Below are 15,836 nucleotides of genomic sequence, written 5' to 3' on the forward strand. Positions count from 1 at the left end.
TCTGTTCTGGTATGACTAGTAGTAGTAGTAGTAGCGTCCTTCAGTCTACGTAGACTATGGATTGCGCCCTTCGTAGTTCCATTTGGCATCATCATTTGCAGCGTCGACTGTGACTGTGAAGGCCCACGAGAGTGACAGTCCTTGCTGCATCTGTTGCATGTGTAATGGGTGTCTGGCAGGTCCTTACTGTGCTTTCTGTAGGCTCGCTTCTCCTCTGCTAGCTGTGTGATCCTCATCTCACCCTTCTGAAGGCCCTTGTGTAGCTTCTGCCTCCATCTGCTGCGATCGTCTGCCAGCTCCTCCCAACTGTCCGGCTCGATGTCAACCTCCCTGAGGTCCCTCTTGTAAACGTCTTTGTAGCACAACTGGCGGTGTCCGGAAGGTCTTTTGCCAGAGGCTAGCTCGCCATACAGGATGTTTTTTGGGATCCTTCCATCATTCATCCTGTGGACGTGGCCAAGCCAGTGGAGCCGATGCTGCCTGAGGAGGGTGTTCATGGTTGGGATTCCAGCTTGCTCGAGGACGGCAGTGTTGGACAATCTGTCCTTCCACGATATTCCAAGGATGCGCCTGAGGCAGTGCAAGTGGAAGACGTTCAGCCTCTTTTCCTGGCGGGCATACAGGGTCCAAGTCTCGCTGCCGTAAAGCAGGGTGCTGAGGATGCAGGCTCTGTAGACTTGCATTTTGGTGTGGGTGTACAACTTGATGTTATTCCACACTCTCTTGCTGAGTCTGGACAGAGTTGTGGCTACTTTTCCGATCCTCCTATTTAGCTCAGACTTCAATGACAGAGTGTCAGTGATGGTGGACCCGAGGTAAACGAACTCGTGGATGACCTCTAACGAATAGTCGTCAGTGCTGATTGATGGAGGGTCAGCAAGATCCTGAGCAAGTATGTTTGTCTTCTTTAGGCTGATGGAAAGCCCAAAGTCCTTGCATGCTTTGGAGAACCGATCCAGCAGTTTCTGAAGCTGGTCTTCTGTGTGTGACACTACAGCAGCGTCATCTGCAAACAGCAAATCTCTCATGAGGACTTCCCACACCTTGGATTTAGCTTTCAGCCTTGCAAGATTAAACAGTTTCCCATCAGATCTTGTGTACAAAAAGATGCCCTCTGTTGAAGATCCAAAGGCGTGCTTCAGGAGGAGCGCGAAGAAGATCTTGAACAATGTTAGAGCAAGGACGCATCCTTGTTTGACGCTGTTCCTGATGCTGAAAACATCCGATAATGTGCCATCATATTGGATGGTTCCTCTCATGTCTTTGTGGAAAGACTGGATCATCTTGAGTAACCGTGGCGGACATCCTATCTTGTGGAGCAGTTTGAACAGTCCAACCCTGCTGACCAAGTCGAAGGCCTTGGTCAGGTCAATGAAGGCAATACAGAGTGGCTTCCTCTGCTCCCTGCATTTCTCCTGCAGCTGCCTCAGAGAGAAGACCATGTCAACGGTAGATCTCTCTGCGTGGAATCCACACTGTGATTCGGGATACACCCTCTCAGCAATCTTCTGGAGTCTGCCGAGGATGATGCAAGTGAACAGTTTACCAGTGATGCTTAAGAGGGAGATACCACGGTAATGTTGCAGTCGCTTCTGTCTCCTTTGTTCTTATAGAAGGTTACAATATTAGCATCATGCATATCCTGTGGAACCTCTCCCTCTCTCCAGCACAGGCACAGTATGGCTATGGTCTGAAGAAATGGGTCTGTCCCACGAAAGCTCACCTAATAAATTATTTTGTTAGTCTTTAAAGTGCTACTTGACTGCTTTTTTGTTTTGATAGTATATAGACTAGCACGGCTCCCTCTCTGTTACTGAGTCCGTAAAATAGCTGGAAGCACCAGCGTCTATTAGTGCTATCAAGATGACCTCTGACATGACAGAATTTCCACAGAAAAACTAGAAGGCTAATCAGCTGCTGCTGGAGTATTGGTGAACAAGTGTGGAAGTCATATGCAGTCTTGAGGGGAAGATGCCCAGCCCATTCTATTTCCTGACTGTAGCAGACCTGGTCTACATCTCAGGACAGGAAGAAGTGATGTGTACTGATTTCTCACTAAAGACATTGGCCTGGTGTCACACGTCAGAGAGATGAGACTGGGCCATTCTAACTTGCATGAGTTCAATGTGTGTGTGGAGCAGGGTACTGGAGGTCCACAGACCAGGGTTGTGAGAGCAGATACCGACTGAGAGAAGCTGTACTTTTCCTGCTGTTCTGGTAACCACTCAGAAATCTTAATACTGAGTTAAGAATTGCATCCAGGCTGATTGGGAGGGGTGTGTGTCTACCTGTGCTAGCTTGTCCATGGTGTCCTCAGTCAACTGGAGCTATAAGTCATAGCACAGAGCAGACTCACTCCATTACAGTTACATATATTTTGGGTCGTCAAAAGACTTGTACAACAAACTCCTCAAACTGAAAAAAATGAAAAAGAATCATTCTGCAATCACCATATCAGACAAAGTGTGTGTAAGGGGGAGGGCAAAATACTTTATTACCTTGTGCACTTAATTATAGCAGGCATAAATTCTGTGATTTATATCTTCAAAGCAGTCATTTCCAAGCCATCAGATAATGGCTAGGTAAATCTCAACTCTTCTAGTCAGTCATCAATAGCCAAAAAAACCTGCTGACCTAGTTGTCATTATCAAGTTTTAAACAATAATGTTCTCAGTTAACTCTTTAAATTTACATAAAGGGAACAAAAAGAAATTAAATTCTGAGCAGAGACCCAGAAAGTATTTTACGTAATGAATGTTTGCTTCCTGAGCAGTGTAATAGTACAAAGAACTAAACAACCTTCACCTAATTAAACAATTATGTGCTATTCCAAGGAGGAATAAACAGCTTGATTTTTTAAACCCTGCCTAGATCAAAGCATAAATAAAATGTGCAGTCTCAAATTCATGACATGCAAGGAAAAAATTCTCAATGAATGGCTATGTAATGTCATCCAGGATTTAAGAGAGGAGAAACACAGTATCAAAAGGGCCTGTCTACACAGAGCCATAAAGAAGATGATGGTTTAATTTCTAAAGCATATTAAAACATTGCACATTAACTGGTCCACGTAGACCCTGCTGCACACACTACAGTAGAACTTCAGAGTTAGGAACATCAGAGGCACAAACTAATCAGTCAACAACACACCCCATTTGTAACCAGAAGTAAGCAATCAGGCAGCAGCAGCAGAGACACCCTCCTCCCCTCCCCCGCAAAAGGTGAAAATACAGTACTATGTAAAACTACTTCAAGGGAATCAGACTTTTTCTTCCTTGTAAAGTTTCAAAGTTTTCAATGTTTAACCAGTTAACTAATTAAATGGAATTTTACATCTCTAATCAAAACATCAGGTGTGAAATCTTGGCTTTACTGAAGCCAATGAAAATTTTGCCATTGACTCCAGTGCAGTCAGGATTTGTGATCCCAGGTGTCTGCTTTCTTCAGTGGGTGCTAGAATTGACTGGGAACGGGACAAAGATGATATACTGCTCTTTATATCTTGCACCTGTATCTAATTAAATTTAGTCTGGAGACACAGCTGCAGCAAAATATCTCTCATCAACTAGAGAGAACAGTCTGGAAGCTGTCAGAGAGCTGCTGTTTAATCTCTTGTTTGTTGGAATATCTATCTTTTCTGTTTAACATAATGATTTTTTTTAAAGAAACAAAGTTCCAAACAGGAATGCATTAGTCTGTTAAGTCTAGGAAATGAAACTACAAAATATGTTTGTTTCTGTGTTAAATCATCTGTGGTAAAATCAATGTGAGCATCTGCTCAAGCTTTGCACTCCATCAGGGAAGAGAACTAGCAGTGTTCCCTATAAGATGAGCAGGTAAGCAACCACCCAGGAGGGCTCCAGTTGCTGTCCACCTGATTAGCAGAGCTCCCACTGCCACCCATAGTCGGCAGCAGGTGTTTCTGTGGTGGTGTACATAATTTATTCTCCACATGCATGGACACGATTAGAGGAACACTGTTAAAGAGCTGTTCTTCTAAGGAAGGAGGAATGATTGAATACGATGTACAGAAAGTCATACATGTGCAGAGCTCAAAATCAGTTTTGATTAGCCAGGCAGCACAAGGAATACTAAATCAATAAAAGAAAAAGATTTATAACTACATGCAGAGCCAGTGTTGGCAGGGATATAAAGCAATCTCTTGCTCAAAGACCACTGTGTAGGGCTATGTCTACACTACAGCCATCTTTTGAAGGAAGTTCTTCCCAAAGATCTCTTCTGAAAAAAACTTCTTTCAAACGAGTGCATCCACACACAAAAAAGGGATCAAAAAAATCGATCTGCTTTTGCGATAGAGAGAGTCCACACAGCCCCTGCTCATTCAAAACAGGCTGGGGATCAAAAAATCCAGGGCCATGAGGACTGCTCTTTTGAAATAAATGGCCCTAGGGCATCTATACATGTTTTTTTCTGAAAGAATATTTTGGAAAAAGGTGCTCTTCTTCATCTGGGAGAGGAAGAGGGCTGCTGGAAAAAGTGCTGCGTTTTTTCAATTTCAGCTAGAAAGAGCACATTTTGTGTGTAGATGCTCCTTGGCTTCTTTTGGAAAAGGCCAGTTTTTTTCGAAAGAACTTTCTAGTGTAGACGCAGCCTAGCAGTATGATGTCCTAGTATTCAATGTAGTTGGCATCAGCTTGCTGTTACACACATTTTTCTTTGAAATTTTCCACATTTTGTTGTTAGCCCATAGATGGCTTTTTAAAATTTGGACACTTTAAAGCTACAACAATGGAAAAATATATACTGAAGTGCTTTAAGACTTTTATGCATGCATAAATCAGAAATGACTGAACTTTAAACTACAAGCTTTACAGGTAAACAGACACAATTAACAATGGGTCTTGTACATTCTCCCGGTGAAACTTCCCATTCTTGACAGCATTGGCACAATTTTATGGTTATGCATCTATACTGTTTACTGCTCTACAGAATGGTTTCTCCTCTGTATTAGTCATGCTGACAACCTTTTTATCAAGATCAGGGCTTTGTTGGGGGTAGATGCTGTACAATTGCCGGAAGTGGAGAACACCTTTTAACAGAGAGCTGATAGTACACACACACACCTCCTAGTACGGGAAGGGACCTTGGGAGGTCATCTAGTCCCTCTTGGCAGAGCCAAGCACCATCCCTGGCAGCTATTTGCCCCAATCCCTAAATGGCCTCCTCAAGGATTGAGCTCATAAACTGGGGTTTATCAGGCTAATGCTCAAGCCACTGAGCTACCCCCCCATGTACCCCCCCCATAACATCATGTTCTGATTTTGCAGGTGTTTTTACATGTGATTACATCTCTTCCTTAGCCCCTTAGAATACTCTACGAAGCCTTCTATCACCTCCATATCACTATCAACACTGCATTTCTATCTTTCACTGTCCCTTAGAGCTAATATCCCTACCATTTTGGGATTAAGTATAGTTGGGATTATGTTTACTTTACATTTAACATGGAATTTCACCTGCCACATTGACATCTAGCCACCCAGCTTTGTAGAGATCCTTTTGTAACTCTTTATAAAGTCAGCTTTCAACCTGAGAAATTTTGTATGATCTGAAAACTTGTCATCTGACCCTTTAACCCCTCTTCTGAATCATTCAGGAACATGTTGGCCCCATTCCAGGTCCTGCAGAACTCCCACTATTTACCCATTCTATTGCAAAAACACCCAACCTTTTATTCCCACTCTTTGTTTCTTGTCTTTGAACAATTATTGATCCATGAGAGAAGCCTTCCTCTTATCCCTTCACTATGGCCATATCTACACTACAGAGGTCTTTCGAAAGAAGCCTTCCAGATCTCTTCCGAAAGAATAACTTTCGAAACAGTGTGTCCCCACAAACAAAAGAGTGGCTCAAAAGAGTGTCCACACAGCTCCTGCTCTTTTGAAAGAATGTACCAGGGATCGACAAATCAGGCCCTATGAGGACTGCTCTTTCGAAAGAAGGGCCCTGCGGAGTGTCTACACACTTTTTCTTTTCAAAGAAGCTTTCAAAAAAAGAAGTTCTTCCTGAAACAGGAGTGAAAGAGCACTTTTGAAAGGAGCTCTGCATTCTTTCGAAAGAATGCTTTTTGTGTGTAGATGCTCCGTGGGATCTTTTGAAACAGCCCCCTTCTTTTGAAAAATCTTTCAAAAGAACTTGCTAGTGTAGACACAGCCTACATGAATCCATGGAAGATAGGACCATCACTGACTATTAGCCAGGGTGGTCAGCATGGTGTCATTAGGCTCTGTTTATCAGAAGGTGAGACTGGATGAAAGGGGATGGATCTCTCCGTGACTGACTGTACTGTACACTCCCTCTGGGGCACCTTGCATTGCCCACTATCAGAAGACTGGATACTGGTTTAGATGGACCTTTGATCTGATGTGCTACAGCTGTTCTTATTTTCTTATGTAAAGCAGAAAAGTGAGGCTTAGTTTACAGAAAAGACTTAGAGGTGATTTCATAGCAGCCTTCAACTTCCTGAAGGGGAGCTCTAAAAAGGAGGGTGAGAAACTGTTCTCAGTGGTGTCAGATGGTGGAACAAGGAGTAATGGTCAGAAGTTGAAGAGGGAAAGGTGTAGGTTAGATATTAGGAAAAACTACTTTACCAGGCGGGTGGTGAAGCATTGGAATGCATTGCCTAGAGAGGTGGTGGATTCTCCATCCCTTGAGGTTTTTCAGTCCCGGCTGGACAAGGTCCAGGCTGTGATGATTTAGTAGGGGTTGATCCTGCTTGAGGCAGGGGGCTGGACTAGATGACCTCCTGAGGTCCCTTCCAGCCCTATGATTCTGTGATTCTGTGAGGCATTCAAGTTACGTTACAAGAAAGCAGGAAAGAACAAATAAACAATATCTAGAAGCTCTTGAACATAAAAGAAATTAGGTCACTGAGGGCACTTATCTAGGGAAAGAGAAGAGTGGAAAGAGGCAGGGTTACAGGTTACAGAGAGAAAAAATGTGGATAGCAACACTGAGCCTGAAAGCAACACTGGAATTACACTATTTTCTGTCTTTTCAGGTAAAATAATGTAATCTATATAGTGCTTTATGCTCTTTCTTCAGAAACATCTCATGGAATAACAGAAATTAAAATGGGAAAAATCTAAAACAATTTTAGATTGTCAGCTCACTGCCTTGATTGTTCACTATCATTTTATTTTCCAGTATGTTTTAAATATCTCCAATGATAGGCAGGTTCACTTGTACTACAAAACAAGCCCGCCTTAATTTTACAACATATTAGCTGTGTCTACACGTGCACGCTACTTCGAAGTAGCGGCACTAACTTCGAAATAGCGCCCGTCGCGGCTACACGCATCGGGCGCTATTTCGAAGTTAACTTCGACGTTAGGCGGCGAGACGTCGAAGTCCCTAACCTCATGAGGGGATCGGAATAGCGCCCTACTTCGACGTTCAACGTCGAAGTAGGGACCGTGTAGACGATCCGCGTCCCGCAACGTCAAAATTGCCGGGTCCTCCATGGCGGCCATCAGCTGGGGGGTTGAGAGACGCTCTCTCCAGCCCCTCAGCTCACTGGTGGCCGCGTGGAGCGGCCCCTTAAAGGTCCCCTCCCCCTCCCTTCCTCTGCAGGAAGCTGAGGGAATGTGCAGGCTGCAGCCTGCACACGCGGCCAGCCTGCACCACCCTCAGCCCCACAGAGCTGCGATGGCTGGCCGGCAGCCCCCCCAGCGCCCCCAGGGGACCCCCCCCAAGGGGAGCCAGGGCAGCCAGGCTGGCAAGCGGCAGCGGGGCCCCTCCTGGACGGAGGCTGAGCTGCGTGACCTGCTGGGGCTCTGGAGCGAGGAGGAGGTGCTCCAGGTAATGGGGAGCAAGAGGCGGAATGCGGATGCATTTGCTCGGCTGGCCGACGGCCTGGCTGCCCGGGGTCACCCTGCCCGCACTCCTGACCACGTCAGGAGTAAGGTCAAGGAGCTGCGGCAGGGTTACTCCCAGGCCTGGGATGCGGCCAGACAATCTGGGGCCGCCCCCGTCACTTGCCCCTTTTACAGGGAGCTCAGGGACATCCTGGGCTCCTGGCACACCTCCTCCCCTCCGGCCACCCTTGACACCTCGGCTGATGAGCCCCAGCAGGCCCTGCAGACGGAGTCCGCCCCGGAGGCAAGCCCCGCACCCCGGGAGCCCCCCCCGGAGGCCACCCCCGAGACATCGCGGCAGAATCCGGCCTGCAGATCCTCCTCCTGCCATCCCGGAGCAGCAGCAGGGCCTCCGCCCCCCGGGGATCTCCGGACCGTGGGAGCGGACCAACAGGTAGGTACCCACCTCTGGTGGACACCCCTGGGCTTGAGGGGCGGGGGTAAGAGATATGTGTCCAGGGCCCCCCACATGCTCACATGGCCATGGCCCCAAAGACACCAGGGCCATGGCCCTCACAGCACTGCATCCATCAGCCCCTGCCCCCCCGCACCCCGCATGACAGTGCCATTTCCCATCCCCGGGCCAGGGGGAAGCGGAACCTCGAGGGGCCCCAGGGAGGAGGGGGTGTGACACCCCGCAGCAGCAGCATGTGATGGAGTGGGGGGAGTGCCAAAGGGAGACTCAGGCTACATATGAGCACCAAGAGCCGAATAGCTCCCAGGGGCAAAGGAGGATCCTGGGGCTACAGCTGGCAGGTGACACCTCTGCCCTGAACAAACAGGAAGGAGGAGCCGAGCTGGCTTGGACTTGGGGGGCGAGGGCGGGGCCCACAGGTAGAGGCTAGGGGAAGGGAGAGCTGGAAGGCAGCCAGCCTGAGGAGGGGGAAAGCTGCATCCCCGAGGGGCAACCCTTGGGGTCTTCTCCCCACGACGGGTTGGAAGGACTGTCTCTTCCGACAGCTGGTGCTGTCACTCCTGGCAGAAACTGGGCATCTGTGGCCTAAGAAACCTCTCCTGCTCCTGCTCTCAGACCCTGCAGGGTGAAGTGAGAGTCGCTCCCACCAGGGGACGGGGTGCAGGGCAGGGGGACCCCTGAACCCCATCCATCACAGCAGCATCTCCCGGGGACGGGGATGGGGAACCTGCAGCACAGGGCTGGGGGGACAAAGGCCACGGCTCGGGGCCCACACTAACGCCTGTCTCCATTCTTCTTCCCCCCCTCCTCTCCTGTGTCCTGCACCTGCACCATCAGAAGGACCGGAAGAGAGCGCCGGCGAGGCGTCAGTCGTCCCGGAGAGCCCTCCGGGACCATCGCTCCAGGGCAGCCCCTCGGCCAAGGACCGACTGGCCCCACGGCGGGCTAGACGGTGGACCCCGCGCCACCAACCGCCGATGGCGACGAACCCCCCGCTGCTGGCCATCCACCTTCGGCAGCTGGAGGTCGCGGAGCAGCACCTCCAGCTGCAGGAGCGGGCGCTGGCCTGGCGCCAGGAGGCACGGGGGGCCTACATGGACACATTTAACTGCCTAGTGGACTACCTGGCCCCCCATGCCGCGCCGGCCGCAACATCGCCCGCCCTGCCTGCTCCTGCAGCCCCAACACCAGCTGCTCCGCCCGTCGCCGTCCCGTCCGCTGTTGCCCCACCACCCACCGGCAAGGGCCGGAGCGCCGAGGGACCCCTGGAGCCACCTGACACTTGCCGGCCACCGTACCTTCCGGTCCAGCCCGCTCCCACCCAGCCACGGACCAGGCTGCGAGCGCGGCGGGGCTCCCGGCCACCAACGCCCGGTGCCGGGCTATAGGGGCGAGGGGCCCGGGACGTGCCCCCCCCCTTGTATATAGTTGGGCCCTGTTTTTTTCGGCCCCCAGTTTGCCCCGTCCCCCCCATGTAAATAGTTCTCCCCTTTATCCTCCCTGGTTTTCTTTTTATTATTGCGGACAGTTGTTTCTTTGTATTGTTTTATTTTTGTACATATTGCTTTTGTTCTACGTTTGTACATAGCTTTTGGTTTGTGGTTCACATATTTATTTACAGTCATAAAAAAAAAAGCTTCGGAAGGAAAAAAAAAAGTTTACTTTCAGCCACAAGTGCGTGCTGTCATTTGTCCAGGACAAGTGGGGGGGGGGTGCTCCATGGTGTAGGCGTTGGGGCAGGAGTGTGGGGGAGGAAGGGGTGGGCAGTAGGGGGCCTGGGCAGAGTTTACCCTGCGGCCTGTTCATCAAAGTGGGCCCGCAGGGCCTCCCGGACCTGGGTCCCCTCGGGGTCCACCTGCCGACTGGGGGCAGCAGGTGGCTGGACGTGTGCCCTGCCAGCCTCCGCAGCCCAGCCCTGGAAAAAGGTCTCCCCCTTGCTCTCGACCAAATTGTGCAGGGCGCAGCAGGCACCCACAATCTGGGGGATGTTGTTGGGGCCCGCATCCAGGCGGGTCAGGAGACATCTCCAGCGTCCCTTTAGGCGGCCAAATGAGCACTCCACCACCTGGCGCGTGTGGTTCAGGCGCTCGTTGAAGCGCTCCTGGCTAGCGGAGAGATGGCCCGTGTAGGGGTGCATGAGCCAGGGCCGGAGGGGGTAGGCCACATCTGCGATGACGCAGAAGGGCATGGTGGTGTCCCCCAGAGGGATCTCCCGCTGGGGGATGTAGGTCCCCGCCTCCAGCCGGTGGCACAGGCCCGAGTTCCAGAAAACCCGGGTGTCGTGGGTGCTGCCAGGCCAGCCCACGTAAATGTCCTGGAAACGTCCCCGGCTGTCCACCAAGGCCTGGAGGACGACAGAATGGTAGCCCTTTCGATTGAGGTATCGTCCTCCACTGTGATGTGGGGCGCGGATGGGGATGTGAGTCCCATCCAGAGCCCCGAAGCAGTTGGGGAAGCCCAGGGTGGCAAAGGCGGCGATGGTGGCATCTGGGTCCCCCAGCCTCACGAGCCTGTGCAGGAGCATGGCATTGATGGCACGCACAACCTGCAGAGAAAGCACATGGGACAGCACCAATGAGGGGTGAGCAGGGTGTGCGTGGCCCTGCCCTGCCCTGGCCCCCAGGCCCTGCCCTGCCCTGCCCTGCCCTGCCCTGCTCTGGCCCCGCTGCCCTGTCCTGCCCTGCCCTGCTCTGCTCTGGCCCCCCTGCCCTGGCCCCCATGCCCTGCCCTGCCCTGGCCTCCCCTGCCCTGCCCTGCCCTCCCCCCGTGGGTTCGCTTACCTCCATGAAGACAGCCCCAACGGTGGCCTTGCCGACTCCAAACTGCTGGCCCACGGATCGGTAGCTGTCTGGAGTGGCCAGCTTCCAGACAGCGATGCCGACCCGTTTCTGCACTGTGAGGGCATGCCGCATGACGGTGTCCTGGTGCCTGAGTGCGGGGGTGAGCCACTGGCACAGCTCCAGGAATGTCTGCTGGCTCATCCTGAAGTTCCTGAGCCAGCGGTCGTCGTCCCACTCCCCAAGCACCAGACGCTCCCACCAGTCAGTGCTGGTGGGGTAGCTCCACAGCCGCCGGCGTGTGAGGCGGGGGGGTGGGGGTGGGCGGGGTGCTGCAGGGGTAGGGGTTGAGCCCTGCTGCCCTGGGGGCATCTCCTCCTCTGGGGCAAGGAGGTGCTCAGCTGCCTCCCGCATGGCACGGAGCAGGGCAAGCCCTGCTCCTGCCGGGAGGGCTGGATGGACCTCTAGCTGCTGCTGCTGCTGCTGCTGCTGCTGCTGCTGGGGGTCCATGACTGCGGCGCCCGGGGTCTGTGTGCCTATGGCTCCTCAGACCGCATGCTGTGCAGGCTGAGTGTGTCTGGGAGGGGCCCTTTAAGGGAGCGGCTAGCTGTTGCCCCGGAAGCGCTAGTCCGCCCAGTGACCCTGTCTGCAGCTGTGCCTGGCATCCCTATTTCGATGTGTGCTACTTGGCCGTGTAGACGTTCCCTCGCTGCGCCTATTTCGATGTTGGGCTGCGCAACGTCGAAGTTGAACATCGACGTTGCCGGCCCTGGAGGACGTGTAGACGCTATTCATCGAAATAGCCTATTTCGATGTCGCCACATCGAAATAGGCTACTTCAATGTAGGCTTTACGTGTAGACGTAGCCATTGGGTGTGGCTACACTAGGAATTAACTTCAAAGTGAGGCACTACATCAAAGTAGCCAGCAGAGAGTCTACACGCATTTTCCCTTATTTCACAGTTAACTTAGAAGTAGGGAGCCCAACTTCGAAGTCCTTACTCCATTCCTGGGAATGGAGCAGTGCCCTACTTTGAAGCATGGTATATGTAGATGCTCAATGTGGACGTTGCTTACTTCAAAGCAACTTTGAAGTTATTTTTGTAATGTAGACACAGCCTCTGATGATAACTCATAACAGCAGTCTATTTTAAACACTGAAAACAATTCTTTGCTGAAAACTTAAAAAGTACACTAAGAGTGAAGCCAATGATGAGAGCAGGTAAGTTAAGATTGGGGAATATGCTTCCTCCTTATCCAGTCCCATCCAGAAGCAGACCCTAGAAGAAGCAGCCAATCCTTTTCATTTTACCTGCTGGGCTGTAGCTGACTTCTGCCTGTTCCTGGCATTTCTAGCAGCAAAGAACCAGCTCATGTTTTTTTCTACCTTCTGACCCCAGGCAGCTTATCTAGGCAATTCTTGGAACTATAAGCTAGTTGTTTTTCCCTGATATAGACACCATCTTTAGATTGGGTGCAGGGCTTCAGGGGTGTCATTTTAGGTTTGGTAGGAAAGGGGCAGTGGGGTTGACAGCCACACTGGGCCCCCAGGCAGAGTGGGAGGAGGCCAGGCTCCATGCCCAGGAAGAGGCAGGGCTGAGGGCAGTGAGGCCTCAGATCCCCTAGCACAGCACTGCTCCAGCCCCTGTGAACTGCTCCACACAGCAGTTCAAAAGACCAGGGGATCCCAGCCATCCTTGAAAGGCTGGCCCAGTGGTTATTTCCCCTTTTTACCCCTACTCTGTGGCTGAGCTCCCCTCTTCATTATGGGTTGAGGAAGGGGGCTGGGGTCCCTTCTTTCTTCTGTGTGTGTGTGTGTGTGTGTGTGTGTGTGTGCGTGCACACGCACACGCATTAAATAGGCCTCTGTTAGTAACTGATGGGTGCGATGCCATGGTGGCACACATTTGAATGAGCACACATGACCTCAGTATTGGTATCAAGAGAAAACACTCCACTCATGGATGAAAAGTCTTAGGGGGACAGTGCCCACACCCCAAACCCTTGCCTCCTGCACCTCTGCCCCACATACCCCATTCTTCTGCCCTGAACCCCCACACTCCACCCAGTACTTAAATTTCCTACCTGCACTGTTTTATCACAACATTCCTCCCCCGCACACATACACCCACCCCAAAGGGAAAGGAACAGATTGTGATAATACACTACCTATAAGAAATTTGCTACCTTCACCCTGGTTATGAATAAATACAAAGAATTGGAAGGAGGTTCCAATCCTAGTACTTCTCTAAGGATCTGAGGGTATAAAGATCACCTCCATGACATTCCCTGAAGGTACTCAAGTTTGAGACTTGACTGCCCTCAGAAACATTAAATGGTAAACAGGAGCTAAGGTTACTTATCAGTTGAAAGAGAAGGCTAGGACAGGAGACACATGGCTATAAAATGGCTGGCAAGCTATTTAGAGCAAGGATTTGTTGTTTCTGAGCAGTAACCAGAAGCAGTATATGTTCTGGGAAAAAGTCCTTAGAATTCAAAAGTGCATTTGCTATCCTGCCAAACATTTCTGTGTCACAGTCTGGGGCCTACCTGGTAATCTGACCCAGCCCATTGTAATGGAAGGAGTCTCTCAGACAAGCGCAAAGTGGAACCAAATGGAAGAATAGATGCCCCACCCTAGCGTACTGTCATTCCCCCCAAAACTGGAGAGCTGAAAAAATAAAGTTTTATGTGTAATTTAAGCAATGTTTGTGGTGTGAGAGCATGTTTGTTTCTTGACAGCAGGGAAAGATCCCAGCAGGGGGTCATTCTTTAGCTTTGCTGCTCTTGCACTGAAGCATTCCTAGGAGACAGAACAAAGAATAGCCAGCACAGGGGGAAGGGAAGGAGAGAGAAGAGTGAACTAATTTCTCAGTCAGTGCAGCTCCAGGTGTGTGTGGGCAGCCTCAGAAATACAGCAGAGCCAGAGATGCACAAACATAGTGTCCTACTTTCCTCACATTCCTGGGTAGCTGGGGACAGGAGTCAATATCCTGCGATGGCAGGGTTCTTTGGGAGGGAGGGGCTACTGTCCCCTCTGCCTGTTCCCTAGTGGCACTCCTGAAGAAGATACCAAGTGTTTGATACATACAAACACATGGCGGTTCAACCAGTTATTTTTGAAGACTATTCCTCTCTTGGTTCATACAAGGAAATATGAGTAACTTGTGAAGCTTTTGTCTGCTGTTGCAAAAATCTTAACTAATTTCTTCTAGTTGTACCCTGTGCCATATTAGAACATTCCTGTCTTCATTGTTTATGTCCGTCAAATATTATCATAACTTAGTCAAATTAAGACACTATGGAAATGGGACAGAATGTGAGAACCAAGGTAGATATTATTCATATTTAGTTATTTTAGCTTTTTCCTTATAAATTAATCATTTCTGGCCTTATTCATTGGGGCCCCAGTCCTGCATTTTGCAGAGCATGTAAGGAGCCTGATTGCATCCACACAGTAAACTGCAGGATTAAGACTTTAGATGGTCGTCTTTGATTTTCCACCAGCGAGTCTTCCTTTTGTGATGCAATACATGCAAGTGAAGGCAATGTAATGCAGACTATGACTGTTTCTACACTATGAGATAAATTTGAATTTAAGGCAGTTAGCTTGATAGTACCAAGTGACTGTCTTCACTGTAAAGACCATTATCTCAATGTTGGGTGCACTAATTTCGAGATTACAAAATCGCAGTTACCTGACGGGTATAGCGTCAAGCTCGAATTCAGAAGTTAGATTAAAGGCCAACGTGGAAGTGCCACATCTTAAAATCAAATTTATTAGCCTCCACGGGTGACCTGTATGTAACGCACAATGCCCCTCACTGCTCTGTTCTGCTCTGGCTACTGCTCTCCAGTAACAGAAAGACCGTAAATTTCCAAGTGGGAGCAGTGAGCCTTTGGCTGTGGGCTCATGTTTGTAAAACAGCCTGAAAATGTCTTTCTTTCTTTCTTTGCTATTAGTGCTGTGAGCGCATCTACCCATTACAGAGAACCCCAGCAGGGAGTTTGTGGCTCTGTCTCTACACCTGTTATTTTTTTCTGTGCTGCCTGGCACCAACCGCTGCCCCACCATACCACATGTCAACAAGGCTATGGTAGGGGTCGTGCTTGCATAAGACGCCAAGAAACTTCTTCTCTCTGGTTTACATTTGTGTGCAAATTCCCCTTCTTTCCCCGTCAGGCACCATGCAGTCCGGGTTTCTCCCGCACTCTGCCACATCACGTGGGTAGCCCCCAAACCAATAAAAGGGTGTGTCTGCCATTCAGTGGTGACCATGCTTCCAGGCAGCACCATGTCATAGTTTGCATGTGTTTACGGCTCCTAGGGCAGGAGAGATATTCAGGAGCTTGCAGCCGCCATGGGAAGGTCTCCCCTGGCGGCTAAGACACCTGAGGTTTGCTGGCATTGTGGGGAAGTCTCCCCTAACAGATGAGATATTTGGGGGCTTGCAACGACCTTGGGAAGTCTCCCCCAGTGGCTAAGATATTCGGGGGGGAATACTTCAGCAGCTGCAGACCACAGCACCCCTCTGTCCCCACACCACACCAACTATATTTTTGGGGAGCTTGCTGTCCATTGCAGACACCTGCTGGTTTTATATTTTGGTTATAAAATCTCTTTGCTAATGTCTGCTCTCTGTCTTCCCGCCTTGAGCCCTTCAGAAACACAGGGGCAGGGGTGTCTAGTTGAGATTCCTGTTTGTGTTGTAAGTTCAGTGTATGTTACATCACTGCCATCAACCCTGTTGGCATCATCCCTCCTGC

This window comes from Carettochelys insculpta, chromosome 1 (assembly GCF_033958435.1).
Source record: "Carettochelys insculpta isolate YL-2023 chromosome 1, ASM3395843v1, whole genome shotgun sequence".
NCBI classification, from domain to species: Eukaryota; Metazoa; Chordata; order Testudines; family Carettochelyidae; genus Carettochelys; species Carettochelys insculpta.